This window comes from Clupea harengus, chromosome 6 (assembly GCF_900700415.2).
Source record: "Clupea harengus chromosome 6, Ch_v2.0.2, whole genome shotgun sequence".
Lineage (NCBI taxonomy): Eukaryota > Metazoa > Chordata > Actinopteri > Clupeiformes > Clupeidae > Clupea > Clupea harengus.
This window is the reverse complement of record NC_045157.1, coordinates 1-17151: the sequence shown is the minus strand read 5'-3', so window position 1 is coordinate 17151 and position 17151 is coordinate 1. Positions and strand designations below refer to the sequence as shown.

General features: G+C 39.7%; 1 long non-coding RNA gene across 1 annotated transcript; it reads right to left on the bottom strand.

The window, feature by feature from the left end:
• Positions 1-9227: 9227 nt before the first annotated feature.
• LOC116220731 lies at positions 9228-9929 on the bottom strand. Its single transcript, XR_004163823.2, has 4 exons — positions 9917-9929; positions 9709-9765; positions 9431-9499; positions 9228-9335 (listed from the first exon to the last, which is right to left on the bottom strand). It is a non-coding gene; the product is annotated as an uncharacterized LOC116220731 (long non-coding RNA).
• Positions 9930-17151: the final 7222 nt, after the last annotated feature.

The following is a 17151-nucleotide window of genomic DNA, read 5'->3' as shown; positions in this document are numbered from 1 at the left end:
CTCAGATTCCTGATTTACTGTTATCATGGCATGACATGTAAATAACTGAAGACACTTCCAAAAGTGTTTACAGTAAGTCTCTGTGTTGACATGTTTATAACTAGCATTATTTTTAAATGTTTTCATTGTTTATGAAATATTTACATTTATCGGAGACTTTTATCCAAAGCAACTTGCAGTGTAGTGCAGATATATAATTTCCCCTGATCAGTATGTGTGCTCCCTGGGTATCAAACACATGGCGTTGGTGCTCTTAGCTACCAGTCGAGCTACAGGAACTTTTCTGGAGTTTTGTCTATAACTGGTGAACTAATTCACTAAAAGCCAGCCTGCCTTGCAAACACCAACAACAGCAGAGTTGGCACTAAGAAAAGCAAACTAGCCTGCATACTGATTTATTTCAGTGAGTTCCTCCTCCTCACATGACCATATAAGATGAAAATGAATTTGAGTATGTCATTAAGAAAAGGCTACATATAAAACCTTAATAACTGTATACCTCATAATAAAGACTTACTGTATCCAACAAATCCATTTTATTTCAGTTACTGAGCCCCTGAGGGCCTGAAAACAACAACAAATAAAACAACAATAATAACACCTACCCTGAAGAACAGACAGATAAACATCCTCCCTGTTACAGGCATAGAGTCCAGCATCCTCAGTGGTGACATCAGTAATGTGGAGAGAACAGTCAGAGTCCAGACTCAGTCCCTTAACTCTGTGTGTGACTGCAATATAATTGATCTTTCCATAGGAGACTAATTCTCCAGCACCTTTAGAGCCAGTATAAAGCCAGTGAGTAGAAGAGCAGTCTGGATGAAACACATTCCTGCAGGGAAGAGTGGCATCCCCACCCACACTGGAGAAGACAATGGGAATCTTTCCTTGGACACCTGAATGATAAATGAAATCACATCAGTCAAAGCTAATGCCAACGCTAAGAAATATTGTGCACATCCTGTAGAGTGTCAAATGAGGGGTAAAAACAACTACTGACTTATTTTGTTCCAGAATATGTAAATTCAACATCACAAAGAATGAGTGAGCTCTGGTGTTTGAAGTGGGGTATAACAACACCATGAAACATCATCATAGTATAAAACATCACACAGCATGGTGACACTAAGGATAACAAGTTACCCATATTCTTCAGCAAACCCATTTTCAGCTACAGGATACTCCATTCAACTCTCTCATACAGGCCTACTTATGTATAATGCAGTTAAGCCTTGGTGTTGCACAATCTGTTCCAGTTAACCTGTGTGTGTGTGTGTGTGTGTGTGTGTGTGTGTGTGTGTGTGTGTGTGTGTGAGAGTGTGTGTGTGTGAGAGTGTGTGTGTGTGAGAGTGTGAATATGTAGGTTTGAATGTTTATTGATGTGTGTGACTGTGCGTGTGTGTAAATGTGCATATGTGTGTTTAAGTGTGTGTGTTTGTGTGTGTGTGATTGTGTGTGTGTGTTTGTGAATGTTTGTGTGTGTGTGTGTGTGTGTGTGCGTGTGTGTGTGTGTTAATCTGTGTGTGTGAATGTGTGGGTGAGTGTGAGCGAGTAATGTGTGTGTTTTTGACGTCTGAGTGCGTGTGAATATGCATTTGTGTGAGTATGTGAGTGAGAGAGTGTGTGTGTGTGTATATGTGAGTGAGAGTGAGTGTCAGTATGTGTGAATGTGTGTCTGTGTGTGTTTGTCTTTGTGTGTGAATGTGAATTTGTGTGAGTGTGTTTGTGTTTGAATGTGATTGTGTGTGTATGAGTGTGTAAGTGTTTGTAAATGTGTGTGTTAGTTTGTGAATGTATGTGTATGAGAGAGTTTGTGAATGTGTGTGTCTATGAGTGTGTGTAAATGTGAGTGCGTGTGTGTGTATTTGTGAACACTTTAGAATAACCCTCCTTAATAAACCGTTTATGAAGCATTTGTTGATAGTCTGTTAATCATTTACAAATCATTATCACAACATTTACAAACGTTAGTAAGCTATTTATAAATGAGTAGTAATGTATTTATGAACATGTTTTCTAATGATCTATAAAAAAATGTAATAAGGACATTAGTAAGCCATTTATAAATGAGTATTAATGTATTTATGAACATGTTTCAAATGATTTTCTAATGATCTAAAAGATCGTTTATAAGGACATTAGTAAGCTATTTGTAAACAAGCAGTCATGTTTGTATGAACATGTTTCAAATGATTTTTTTATGATCTAAAAGATTGTTTATAAGGACGTTAGTAAGCTATTTGTAAACGAGTAGTCATGTTTGTATGAACATTTTTCAAACGATTTTCTAATGATTTATAAGATCATTAATAAGGTATATGATCATAGTCTGCTCACATTTTGTAAATCATTTACAAATGATTAATCAACCAGGTTTCAATGAGTTACTAATGATTTGTAAGATCATTTATAAGGTATGTGATAATGGTCTGCTCACCATTTATGGGTCATTATGAATAACCTTTGTCATGCATAAGCTATTGTCTAATTCATGAGTGAAATAATATATGTTAGCACATGTAACACCTCAGTTTATGCTTAATATAGGTTTTTAGAAATCATTTATTAATCATTAGTAAAGTGTTTTGCATGGGTTGATATAAAGCGGGCACTATCTATACTTTATAAATGACCCGTTACTGAAAGACATACCATTAGTAGACACTTCTGCAGCAACTGATGTAAAGTGTGACTACACACATTCTCCGTCAAAGTCTCCAAAAATGACCTCAGACGTTAAGATGTTAAACATATCAATGGCAAAAATACACAACACAGCATCGGGGAAGTGAAATGTTTATTTGTACATTTTTGAAATATCATAACTTTTGTGCTTTTTAGCCAGCCATTTGTTCCATTCAATAACTTTAAGGTGATCAGAAAGCAAACTCTCTGTTTGATTTCCGGTGAGCCTCCAAATCTGCTCCTTGTAGCCTACCCTCAATATTGCATTTGATTTGTGGCCTTAACAGGTGCTTTTTATGTAGCCATTTTGATGAGCTTCAAACTTAGTTTCTTTGCACTGAGCCTAGAAATAAGATCCTGCAGTTTCCTTTTTAATCTAGTCATTTAATTTAATCTAGTCATCATCCAAAATGATTGCAAAATATGTGAAACGATGTGGGCTGTCATTATTAAATTAATATTCCTACACACGCATTTAATCTGCCACACAAACCAATCTAACCTCTTACTCTCATTCAGATCAGTAACAGAAGGAAGAATGAAGTACAGTGAGGGTTTATGGTACAGTCCCGCCAACCGCCAACCACAAATGTCTCACCAGAAAACAAAAATAACGTTAGTTAGCTGACGAGTAAAACATCAAAAAGTTGTTAAGAAAAAATGTCCAGTTTATTTAGCTAATATTTCCATCACATGAAAAAATTAAACACGTAACATGAATTACTTTGATTTGATACCCATGAATAGTTCCTATCTACAGCGTTGAGCAGACGGGGACACAAAATCAAGTGGCACTGAGTTTCACAACACGAGGGAGTCGGGACACAAATACTGCACACTGGAACGTGCTTATACTCGGTCTTGTTCAACCTCAAAAGTAGCTGGCTCAAAACTTTCTAGACCATCGGAAACAATGAAGAGAAATATCCCTGTCATTGATGAATCCGTTGCGGAGGACGTAGCGAAAATTTCTTCCACCGGTGAGTAGCAAGCCAATCTAATGCACATGACTGAGCCGCAGTGGTTAGCTAGCTAACCAGCTACTAACATTAGTGCTAGCTAGCTTGCCATTGACAGCTATTGATAGCTAGCATTCACTTGTTTCAGCTGTCTCACTCCCGAGTGTCGTTCCGACATGCATTAATGTACTTATTTACTACCTAGCTAGTAACCTTAGACTTACAAACCTATTTCCCTTCTAGGGTTTCAAGTAATGGGTTGCTACGCAACACCTGAAACTTGAAAGTTCTATTTGTCTGAAGAACTATTTTTTCTAAACGGAAATCACGAAACGGCAACAGAATCGTTAAAGAGGTATTTTGGAGGAATGTCTTCTATCGTTTTGGCGAGTAACTGTATAGTTTGGAGGTCATTATCTAAAAATAAACCGATTGGATTTCAAAATAAGAGTATACCGCAGTTGAAACGGTATAGCCAAATCTCTCCCGGTAGACACATTTCTACCGTTGCACGGTATATACCGTCATACCGCCCAGCCCTAGTGTGTCTGCATGTAAGTCTGTGAGTGTTTGAGAGAGAGAGATAGAGTGTGTGTGTGTGTGTGTGTGTGTGTTGATTGGCTGGAATAGGGTGTGTCTTGGTCCAACCACTTTGTTTTTTCCATTTCCATTTATTGCACCAGAGTTAGTTTGAGCACACACACACTTGAGTTAGTTTAAACACACACCCTGGAGTTAGTTTGAGCACACACACACTGGAGTTAGTTTGAGCACACACACACACACTGGAGTTAGTTTGAGCACACACACACTGGAGTTATTCTGAGCACCCACACACTGGAGTTAGTATGAGCACACACACTGGATGGACAACTAGATGTAGCGCTCCCTTCGCTACTCTAAGTGATTAGCTAAGGGAGAATAGCTTAAAGTTCGTGTATATCTATTTAATATTATGGGTCCCTGTTCCCTTGTGAATATAAATAAAACCCAACACAATGGCTTTATCTAGCGAATTATTAATATCATTATTATTATCAAATATCATATATAATACAAACAAACATTTAGAAAACTGATTCATAAACTCATAGTTGCCGACAAAAGGTCGCTTTCAAAATCAATATACACGTTAGACCAAACCAAAACTAAACCCGTTCACAAACAAAACATATACCCACTCCAACAAAGCTACAACTAACCTGGTAGGCGGTTAGCTTATCTGTTAGCTAGCTACAGTGCAATAGCTACCCCAAAACACCCCAATGTCCACAACGTTACCGTAGCAGGTAAACCACTCTCCTAACCCCCAAACGTAGCAGGCCTGGGTCGTTGCTAGCGTGCGTTGTGGCCGAAAACTTACTGGCCGCTTCACTCTATTCAGCAGCAAAAGAAAAGACGTCACTCTACCTTGGGGTGGATGAATATTCGCCGACCAGTATGCGATTTCTCCGGTCAGTATGGATTCTCTCTGGTTACCGTCAGTGTCCCGTCATGGATTGTTTTGCCAACAAGCCCAATAGTCCACACAACGAACGCAAAGTTCTATGGAAAAACCGTGTTGCCTTCCTTGTCAGCCACGTCATACCTCGGGTTTCCTCTCTCCGGATTCCAGGGTTTTTCTCTCGTCTCCCGTTCTCACCCAATCAACATTAATTAGATCCTCCACCAATCAGCACTCACTGACATAACTGGTTACTAGCCAGACTAGCACAGAAAAGATTAATAAGCAGTGTGGTATTTGCAGTTCCATACATTAAGCGAAACATATCAACAGCAGCAATAGAAACAATAAAACACAAAACAGGTATCAGAAAGATAAATATCTTATGACAATAAACATATGTATTTTTAACCCTGTTACATAGAGGAATTTCAAGGAGTGTTGTGCTGAATCTATCAATCAAGGACTGCGCCTCTAATTACACTGATAGTCCATGACAGAACTTCTACAGGTGTGACACCTACATCTCCAGTATGAAGTTCACAGAGGAGGTTGAGGTCCTTCAATGTCTGCAACAAACTCCTGCTCATGTTCTACCAGTATGTTGTTGCCAGCGTCCTCTTATATGCTGTGGTGTGCTGGGGAGGCAGCATAGAGAAGGACCCTGAGTAGGTTGCTGACCATCTTGGACAATGTCCACCACCCACTACACAGTACTCTCAACGGACAAAGGAGCATATTCAGTGGCAGACTCCTGTCACTGTCATGCTCATCGGACAGGCTGAGGAAGTCCTTTGTCCCCAGGGCCATTCAGCTTTATAACGCCACGCAGAAGGGGAGGGGGAGGGAGATGGACTTCTCTGCATGAGTCTACCTCAGTCTGCCCTCCCCTGCTCATCTCATCTCATCTCATCTAAGCCCCATGCAGAGACTTTACCACTTATATATTCTGCACTATCACTTTGCTCTTTGCTCTTTCCAAACACACACACAAGCACAGGATCACTATATTTTTTTGCACTATCCACACCAGCAGCACACATCGACACTGTCACAATCATTGCATTCTGTACCCATTCCTGTATCTGGAAACACTCTGTGTGAATATGTTCTCCCTATGTGTATGTATGTATATGTGATGTATGTATGTATGTCGGTGAGGTGTATAAGTGTATATGTGTATAAGCTACTGGATGACCTAAATTTCCCTCAGTCACAGCCAAACCAAGACAAAAAAGACTCATTGAGGTTTGAGACGTCTTGGAGTTGAACATTAATGCCTCCTTAAAGCAGTTATAGACTCCCTGGAACCCCAGCCAGTGCAGCTCCAGTGCAGGTGATGGAGGATGATTTAGGTGATGAAGAGTCTGGAAACAGCTGGGTCTAAAGAGCCCATGAGGATACAGGGCTACAAGGACTGGCTGGCTGCAGCAGACTGAACACTCTGAGCTTCAGGGAAAAGAAAGAGAACACCACATTTATGGGTTTCCATTAACACCAAACTGACTCTGAAATGCTACTGTGTGTGTTTCACTCACAGAGGTGTTTGGCTTTCCCTGGGTATCACCTGAGAGAGAGAGAGAGAGAGAGAGAGAGAGAGAGAGAGAGAAATAAAGAAGCAGAGTGCAGAAAGACACACCATGACCTTCTGTGCTAGGCCGCAAAGGCTGCTAAGGCCTCTACTGCAGCTTATGAGGTCATTCACAGATCTCTTTTTTCCCACGTTCAGAAGGGAACATGTAGATCTGTGTTCAACCACAACCAAACAAGCAGGGTTTTATTAGAACTCTAACAGTAATATTAGATGCTTGAGAATGTGATGGTGTGTGAAAAGAGAAGGACACATGAAAGAGTTCAGGTTAACTGTGCTTGACAATAAGCAAGACAGTGCATTATAAGAATTATGAGAATATGTCAAAAAGAATAATATACTTTTGTAAGAGACGGCTTTATTCCAAAACAGTTTAAAGCAAAATGACATGGCACATTTGATCCACAAACAAATCCATTAATATGCTGTTGATCTACAAAAAATATATGAAACGAGAGGGAAAATAAAATTTAGAACTAACACTAGGAGCTACAAATAAGAAAAGTAAAACTCACAGGAACTTAACAGACACATGTTGCTCAGTGTAATGCTGTAATGCCTTTCTGATATGTTGCTTCCTGTACTTACAGTTCTGCTCAAAGTGTCTTATATCGGTAATGGTGGTGGCAGGTAATGGTAACGTTTGTATGGTAACATTATAGTAACGTTTGTATGGTAACATTATAGTAACGTTTGTATGGTAACATTATAGTAACTTGTGAGTCCATGATTCAGATCAACCAATCAGCCCTGTCTGATCTGATGGTCTGAAGATGTGTGTGTTTCCTCTGATGTTATCTTCTTGTCTTGTGTTCATCCGTATGTCTGCTGAGGAGGAGCTGGTCTGGGCCTCACACCATATGAGCACGCTCAGTGACGAGCTCACTACTGCTGGTCACTTCACCTTAAAGGGGATGAACGTGAAACTCTGTCTGTGTGTCACTTCTCAGTGTGGGGATATTTGTATTTGTGTTGCAATGGCATTTTCAGTTATCAGGTGTTGTTTGATTTTGAATTTTAAATTGATTTTAAATTAAAAAAAAAAAAGCATGGTGACGATGGCAATGCGTAAGATTGCTGAAGGTTTCACTGTGTATGCACAAAAAGACTATATACTTCATCTTGTGTAACTGGGACTGTGAAAAGAGTGACTGAGGAACAGACTGTCCACACATGCACTACTGTAGCTCCTAAGGCATCATGGACGCATATCAGGGCATTGGAAGCTGAAGGGAGCTAAAGCTAACGCTAGCCCACTCTGGTTTGAGAGATGTGTGTTCTTTTGATACAGCTCACAGGACAGTTTGCTCCTGACCATCTCCATCACACACACACACACACACACACACACACACACACACACACACACACACACACCCTAACGCTAGCCCATTCTGGTTTGAGAGATGTGTGTTCTTTTGATACAGCTCACAGGACAGCTTGCTCCTGACACACTCCATCACACACACACACACACACACACACACACCCTAACGCTAGCCCACTCTGGTTTGAGAGATGTGTGTTCTTTTGATACAGCTCACAGGACAGTTTGCTCCAGACCCTCTCCTTCATGACCATGGTTTGACACCTGACACCAACCACGGCCATCGGTGCAAGGCCACAGCAGTTTGAAGAAGTATCTTTAAGGCTGCAAAGGCCTCTACTGTGGCTGATGAGGTCATTCCACGTTCAGAAGGGACATTTCTGATCTATGTTCAACCACAACCAAACAAGCAGGCTTTTCTTAGAACTCTAACAGTAATATTAGATGCTTGAGAATTTGATGGTGTGTGAAAAGAGAAGGACACATGGAAGAGTTCAGGTTAACTGTGCTTGGCAATAAGCAAGACAGTGAATGCATGACATTATAAGAATTATAAGAACATGTCAAAAAGAGTAATATAGTTCATTAAGAAATGGCTTTATTCCAAAATTGTTTAAAGCAGAGCAAAATACCATGGTACATTTGATCTAAAAACACTCTAAAACCATACATGTATATATTGCTGTTGATCTACAAAAAAGTATATGACACAAGAGAGAACTAAAAACTCAAAACTAACAATAGGAGCTACAAATAAGCAAAGTAAAACTCACAGGAACTTAAGACACATGCTGCTCGCTGTAATGGCTTTCTGATATGTTATGATATCTCCTAAATAATACTACACTATTTGACAGACGTCTGGTATGTACTGTATGTGGTCTGTCATTTCTGAGCATCTATAAGGAACAAGGCTTATCACTGACACTTTGGGTACATGTGCTTGATGTGTGTGTGTGTGTTTGTGGAAGAAAAAGAGGCACATTTCACACCCCCAGTCTAAAAGGGTCAGGCGTGCTAACCAGAGCAAGAGCTGTGAGAGAGCTTTCACACAACTACATGCAACCACAAGCAACTGTAGAATAAGCATACAGTGTATGTCTGTATTTGTGTGTAAGTGTTTGAGTATGTGTGTGTGTGTTTGAGTGTTTGTGTGAGTGTGTATGTGTATCCAAATGACTGTTAATTCTGTATCTTGTTATTCTTCTGAACAGTAGCATACAAAGCAGTGGGGTCCACAGGTCTGCCAGCAGGTCTGCTGCTGTTCTGGTCTTCACCACCAGATAACTGCATGATGGTGCTGTAGGTCACGGTGTCCTCAGACTGCTTCTGTAAACAAACAAACAAACAAACAAACAAAGGTGTCATCCCACACTGAGGAGCATAAACAAGAAGATAACCAAACATGATGACCAGTGACTCACTGCAGAAGGCCCAGCTTGGGTTGGGTTGAGGTGCTGAAAGGCTGCATAGTGCAGATCAGCTCCTTCCTCCTTCAGTATAGAAGAGAGACACATTATCATCAGTTTGGAGTAAAGATGGGAAAGTTCAGTGGGAAATAGTGAAGAATAGTAAACCTCAGTATTGTGTTCAGACTATTCTTCTACTACCATGATTATTACTCAAAGTTATTGTTAGTTGTTAATTATTGTTCTTGGCCTCATATGAATGTATATCATGAGAATATATATCATTATCTTACATTATCTGAGGAGATTGGTGGTTGAACAGACTGCATGACTATAGCACTGCTTTGAGTCTGAAAAACAATGTTTCATAGAGTTTACATCCCTCTGCAATATGATATAATCTGATATAATGATGTGCCTGGTTTTACATACGTCATATATAAATGCGACACATAAAACCCTGTTGAATGACTATTTCTGTGAAAATACATTTTTACTCACTGATTTGTGTCTTGGCTCTCCTCCAGCATCTGAAATATGAACAAGATTAAATGATGATTTTGAAACTATAGAGGTCATAGTATTTTCACCATAAAGGTGCTAGTTGTTTATAGTGTTGCCAGTGAAACACTCACTTGTCCTTCTCTTGCATATCACCACAATCATCAACGCAGCAGCCAACAGACTGACAGAGACAACAACTCCAGCAACCAGGAGAACATCTGGGGAAGGAAAGGATAGAATACATGGGAGGGATAGAGATTCAGAGAGAGAGAGAGAGTGATGGGGAGAAGTAGGGAGGGAGAGAGAGTGATAGGGAGAAGGAGGGAGGGAGAGAGTGCTTTAGAAATAAAATGTAAATAGCTGAAGACACCTCCAAAAGTGTTATCAGTAAATCACTTTGGATTAAAGTGTGTGTTGAATGAATATGCAGGGAAATACTGTGAACAGAAAAGTGTGTAGCACAGTAAATCATTAACACAAAAGTGTAATGAACTCTAGCAGATTATTTCAATTGAGGATATGATGGACTTCCTGCTCTACCTGGTGTTCCTGAGTCTGTCGGTGGAGGAGAGGACTTTGTTGCTGGATAAAAAAAGATATTATCTGTGTTAAACAATTTATTTAAACCTTCTGTCATACAAGCAAGTTATAAACATGTCAGCACAGAGACCTATTCTGTCAAGAGATGCCATCCCAGCTAGTGTCCACTAAGCTTATGACTCTTCTTGTGTTAGTGTTAGCTCTAAGGTATTTTGGATAAAACACAGCTCAATAAAATAATGACTTTTACGACTAAGTAGCATATAGCACAACTTTAAAGTGTAGCATAATTATTAGAGACTGAGGGGATCATGGTCTTCATGCTGTACCTGATGGGCCTGAGCTTGAGGAAGCAGTGGTGACAGTTTTCGTTCGGGGAGAGGATTTCGATACAGAGGTGGAGGAAGTTGTGGGTTTAACACCTGTGTAATTAAACAATGTACAAATGTAACTCATCACAATAATTAGATTCACTCCTATTGATGAAACAGTGTACATCTGAATAACTGCTGTAGGGTGTACTACACAACTCAATGCAAAATGCAAAGCAGTGGCATTCACTGCAAGACAGTTAGAAAACGACTAGACAATTACACAGAGAAGATCATGCATTCCCTTATTCCCATTCCCTATTCCCTTAAAATAGTTTCACATTCAGGACATGAACGTCATCAGGAATAGTGGGCTTTAAAAACTGGATGTCTTTAGGATGATGAGCATAAGTAGCCTGGTATAAACAGATACAAATTCACTTTATCAACTGAGCCGGGAGCAGCAGTTATGCAGAGAACATAGGCTACTTAAGACAACTTTACAAAATCAGGTTCAGTTCATCATGCAAATAGCAGTCATTTAATATCAAACTCATCTTATTATCTCAAACCTTTCATACTGATGGTGTGGGAGACAGAAGTCTGAACCTGCCCTCCTGCAGTCAGCTGGCATGTCCGAGTATGAACAGGGTTTGGACCTCTGAGCTCCTCAGTCAGTGGGATGGAACAGGGAGGTGTGGTTCTGATCTGGAGATGGTTAATGTTCTTCAGCTCTTTCCCGGTCTCATCCACCCAGCTCAGACTAACTCCTTTATCTGCCACTGATCCTCCACAGTTGTCATATGTGTGCAGGAGGCAGTGGAGAGTCACATGACTGTTTGCCTTCATCTCAGTCTCACTGGGGGAAGCAGAGACTACAGGAGGAAATTACATAACACGCTACATTAGATTTAGCATACAGCAGACACCTGCATTCAAACACAGCAATGTGAGTTTAAGTGTTTAGTTAAAGGACGTTTTAACTTCTATAGATTATTAAGGAAATTATTTTTAAATGTTTTCATTGTTTATGAAATATTTACATTTATCGGAGACTTTAATCCAAAGCAACTTGCAGTGTAGTGCAGATATATAATTTCCCCTGATCAGTATGTATGCTCCCTGGGTATCAAACGCATGCCGTTGGTGCTCTTAGCTACCAGTAGAACTACGGGTACTTTTCTGGAGTTCTGTCTATAACTGGTGAGATAATCCCCTGAAAGCCAGCCTTGCCTTGCAAACACCAACAACAGCAGAGTTGGCACTAAGAAAAGCAAACTAGCTTGCATACTGATTCATTTCAGTGAGTTTCTCCTTCACATGACCATGTAAGATGAAAATGAATTTGAGTATGTCATTAAGAAAAGGCTACATATAAAACCTTAATAACTGTATACCTCATAATAAAGACTTAATGTATCCAACAAATCAATTTTATTTCAGTTACTGAGCCCCTGAGTGCCTGAAAACAACAACAAATAAAACAAAAACAATAACACCTACCCTGAAGAACAGACAGATAGACAGAAGCATCCTCTCCATGTTGGCGTCCACCCTCTCTCTGCCACTGCTGACAGGTGTAGAGTCCAGCATCCTCAGTGGTGACATCAGTAATGTGGAGAGAACAGTCAGAGACCAGACTCAGTCTCTTAGCTCTGTGTGTGGCTACATCAGGTTTGCTCTTTCCATGGGCGAACAATTCTACAGCGGCAGCTCCAGAGCGGATACTAAGCCATGTAGTAGAAGAGCAGTCTGGATGAAACACATTATTGCAGGGAAGAGTGGCATTCCCACCAACACTGGAGAAGACAGAGGGAATCCATCCTTGGACACCTGAATGATAAATTAAATCACATCAGTCAAAGCTAATGCTAACACTAAGAAATATGGTGCACATCCTGTAGAGTGTCAAATGGGGTGTAAAAACAACTACTGACTTATTTTGTTCTAGAATATATAAATTCAACATCACAAAGAATGAGTGAGCTCTGGTGTTTGAAGTGGGGTATAACAACACCATGAAACATCATCATAGTATAAAACATCACACAGCATGGTGACACTAAGGATAACAAGATACCCACATTCTTCAGCAAACCCATTTTTAGAACAGCTACAGGAAACTCCGTTGAACTCTCTCATACAGGCCAGAGTAAAACATCACACAGCATGGGCTCAAAAACAACATACCAGTTAAGTGGGTGTCATGGACTCCTGTGACTTTGTGTGAGTGTGTGTGAATGTGAACATGTGTAATTGAGTGTGTGTGAATGTTTGTTGGTGTGTGTGAATGTGTGAATTTGTGTGAGTGTGTTAATGTGAATATGTGTGTTTGAGTGTGTGTAAATGTGTGAATTTGTGTGAGTGTGTGAATGTGAATATGTGTGTTAGAGTGTGTGTGAATATTTGTTGGTGTTTGTGAATGTTTGTGTAAGTGTGTGTGTGAAGGTGTGTGGGTGTGTGTGAATATTTGTTGGTGTTTGTGAATGCGTGTGTTTGTGAATGTTTGTGTAAGTGTGTGTGTGAAGGTGTGTGGGTGTGTGTAATGTGTGTGTTTGTGAAGGTCTGAGTGTGTGTATGTGAATATGTGTGTTTGAGTGTGTGTGAATGTGTGTTGGTATGTGTGAATGTTTGAGTTTGTGTGAGTGTGTGTGTGAAGGTGTGTAGAGTGTGTGTTTGTGAATTTGTGTGAGTGTGTGTGTCAGAGTGTCAGTGTGTGTGAGTCTGAGAGTGTTTTTCAGAGAGTGTGTGTGTTACTATGTGTGTGAGTGTGTGTGTGAGATAGAGAAAGAGTGAATGTGAGTGTGTGTGAAGGCGTGTGTGTGAATGTACAGTATGTGTATGAATTTGTGTGAGTGTGTGTGTTTGAGTGTGTAAATGTGTGTGTGTGCGTGTGCGTGTGTGTAAATGTATGTGTGTGAGTGTGTGGTAATTTCTGTGAATGTGTGTGCGTGTGTGAATGTATGTGTGTGAGTGAGTGTGTGTGTGTATATGTTAGGGATGCACAATAATATCGGCACGACATCGGTATCTGCAGATAAAAGCTTCAAAACGTAATTATCGGCATCTGCAGATATGAAAATTTCTGCCGATGTACCTGGCCGATAAGGTGACGTTCAAATTATGCGCACGCGAAGCAAATGTTTTGGTTACTATGAGCGGCAACAACGTAATTCAACACGTCGGCTGTGTGGCAGTACTTCACAGTGTCAGAGGATGTTGACATGCTATTTGTCAGGAAACTTTTCAGGAGATGGAAGAGGAGACGACAGCTTGGCCGTAACATAGGTTGCATGCATAGATGCAGACCACCTGCGTGCAACGATTTGCAACATTACCTGTCGCGCGCTAATAGAAGTTAATAAGTTGCTAGTTAGCTAGAAAACACTAGCTAGTTAGCTTGCATGCTACGTGACACCAGCGAAGTTGATGATCTCATTTGACGGGATGTGAAACGTTATGTCACGAGCCCACGCTATCTGTACATGGCTTACTTTTGCATATATGGAAGTTATATAGCTAACTTGGCAATAACGTTACATAGATTAGTCTAGAAATCCTAGAAGGGATGTTAAACTGTAAGTCAGTTAACCAACGTGAGCTTGCCAAGTTAGCCAAGTTGCATTTCCAGAGTGTAGTTGTTCAAGTTCAAGGAGGTACTGTTCAAGTATGAAAATTGTGACATGAAAATATAAATAAATCTGCCATATTTGAAATAATTTCAATAGTTTTCATGAGTGAATGTCTATTTCTAAAATGATACAAATCAAGTTTTTAATGTCCCGTATCTACAGCAATACCCTATCATAATAACAGATTAATTCTAGTACAGGAGAGACTTTTCAATAATTAAAAAGCAAAGATGTATATATCGGTATCGGCAATCGGACAAAATGAGCTTGTAAATATCAGCATATCGGATATCGGCTGAAATTCAATATCTTGCATCCCATTTATTTTTTTTATTCATTTTTTATTTTTTTTTAGATTAACGTTCTTTTTGGCCTCGCAAACTGTGTAGTAGGCTAACGTTACGGTTTCAGTGAATAGTGAGCGCGATACGGCGAAATGGATGATAAAAAGCTTCTGAATGGAAAGTTTACTTTTAAAAGTTGTGTTGTGCAAAAGAAGCGAGCTTCACTGTTGTCTGAAAATGTCAACAGGCAGCTGGCTGAAAGCAAAAAGTAGTAGGCTTACCTTTTATTGGTAACTTAACTGTTACAGTTCATTGTTTCTGAAATAAGAGGCCTGACTGCTATGTTCCCAGCAAACTTGTAAAAAAGAAAATATTAAGCCATGATTTAACTGCACTATAGGCTGAGTCCTTGTTTACCTGAAATGTGCACTTTATAATTTTATTTTGTACCGCCCTGTTTGGCAATGTTGGTTTTCAATAAAATAAAACATTTGCTTAAAGCAAGCCAATCCACTTTTCCATGTTGATAGGGGCATTAAAATAAAAATAAAATGATGGAAAAAATAAATAAACGAAGGGACATTTAGAATAGATACAAATTTGCGATTAATCACGATTCATTTTGAGTTAACTATGACATAAATGTGATTAATCGCGATTAAATATTTTAATCGTTTGACAGCACTAGTGTGAACGTGTGTGTAATGTGTGTGTTTGTGAATGTATGTGTGTGTGTGAATGTGGGTGTGAGAGTGTTTGTGAATGTGTGTGTGTGTGTGAGTGAGTGTCAGTATATGTCTGAGAGGGTGTGTGAGTTTGTGTGAGTGTGAATGTATTTGAATTTCTGTGTGAATGTAAATGTGTGTGAACATGTGTGAATGTATGAGTGTGACAGAGTGTGTTTCTGAGTGTCTGTGTGTGTGAATGTGTGTGAGTGAGTTTGAGCGTGTGTGAATTTGTGTGGGTGAGTTTGAGCATGTGTGAATATGTGTAAGTGTGTATGAATGTGTGTGTGTGTGAGTCTGTGTAAATGTATGTGATTGAGTGTGAATATGTGTAAATGTGAGTTTTAAATGTGTGTGAGTGTGTGTGTGAATGTGTATATGTGTGTGCGTGTGTGTGAGTATGTGTGTGTCTGAGTGAGTGAGAATGTGAGTGTGAGTTTGTGTGTGAGTGTGTTTTATGGTAAGTTAAGCTGTAGGCAGCTGCACAGTACCACTCTATATAGATGGCAGTGAGTGTGTGTGTGTGTGTTTGTGTGTGTGTGTGTGTGTGTGTGTGTGTTTGTGTGTGTGCTTGTTTGTGTTATGGTGAGTTAAGCTTAAGACAGCTGCACAGTACCACTCTATATAGATGGCAGTGGTGGTCCTCAATTATAAAGAAGAAAAAACGTCTCATAGAAAACAAGCCTACCTAAAACTAGTTGCTCCTGCCTGCTCATATTTTCAGACAGCATCTTGATAAACAACATTAGCTAAACAATGAATCATGTTAAGTGTTCAGTAATATGAAGACAGGCTAATACTTCATGTAGTGCCCTTGTTACATTACAGTTTATACCACAATATCAAGTGTAACATACTAGCCAACAGAGCATAAGATCATATGAAACTTTTCCTGTATTTCCTCTATCCCCAAGATTTTCACTGTTTATCTTTCCTGTCCTGTCTTGTTTTTTTGTGCAGTCCATTGCAATTTAAGTGGGTCATAAAACCATTAATTCATTGTAGTGTAAATCTTAATCCAGAGTATGTTGAGAGAGTAAGTGAATAATGCTGAAAAGTGCAGTTAAGCCTTGGTGTTGCACAATCTGTTCCAGTTAACCTGTGTGTGTGTGTGTGAATTAGTCTGAGTGTGTGTGTGTGTGTGTGTGTGTGTGCGAATGTGAATATGTAGGTTTGAATGTTTATTGATGTGTGTGAATTTGTGTGTGTTTGTGAATGTGAATATGTGTGTTTAAGTGTGTGTGGATGTTGCACAATTTTGTGGATCTAATCAATGTTAAATTGAACTCTATTCCAGTTGACAATTTTCACTGTTTATCTTTCCGGTCTTGTTTTTTGTGTCCAAGCTTTTTGTATGATCTTACACAAACTGTCACAGACACAAACACAGACTTGACCACACAAGAACACTTTGAAATTCACTTAGCCTAAGAAAGGTCCCCCTTCGTAAGTTCTGTAGCTGATTTCCTTCTGTAGCTTTATCTCATTGCTAAACCAACCCAAATGCTATGGCTACGGTGGCCTGTATTTCACATTTAAATCCATTGCAACTTTAGTGAACTAATAGTAGTGTTGGTATGAATGGCAGTGTTACAGCAGGTGTACCACTGGTAGTGCTGGTGGTTGTCAAGGTAACGTTAGTTCCCTGTAACTCACCCATGTGGTCCTGACTCAGGCAGATCAGCGACACTATCAGAGCACAGGGGATGGACGCCATCTTCCTCTCCTGTCCACTCCTCT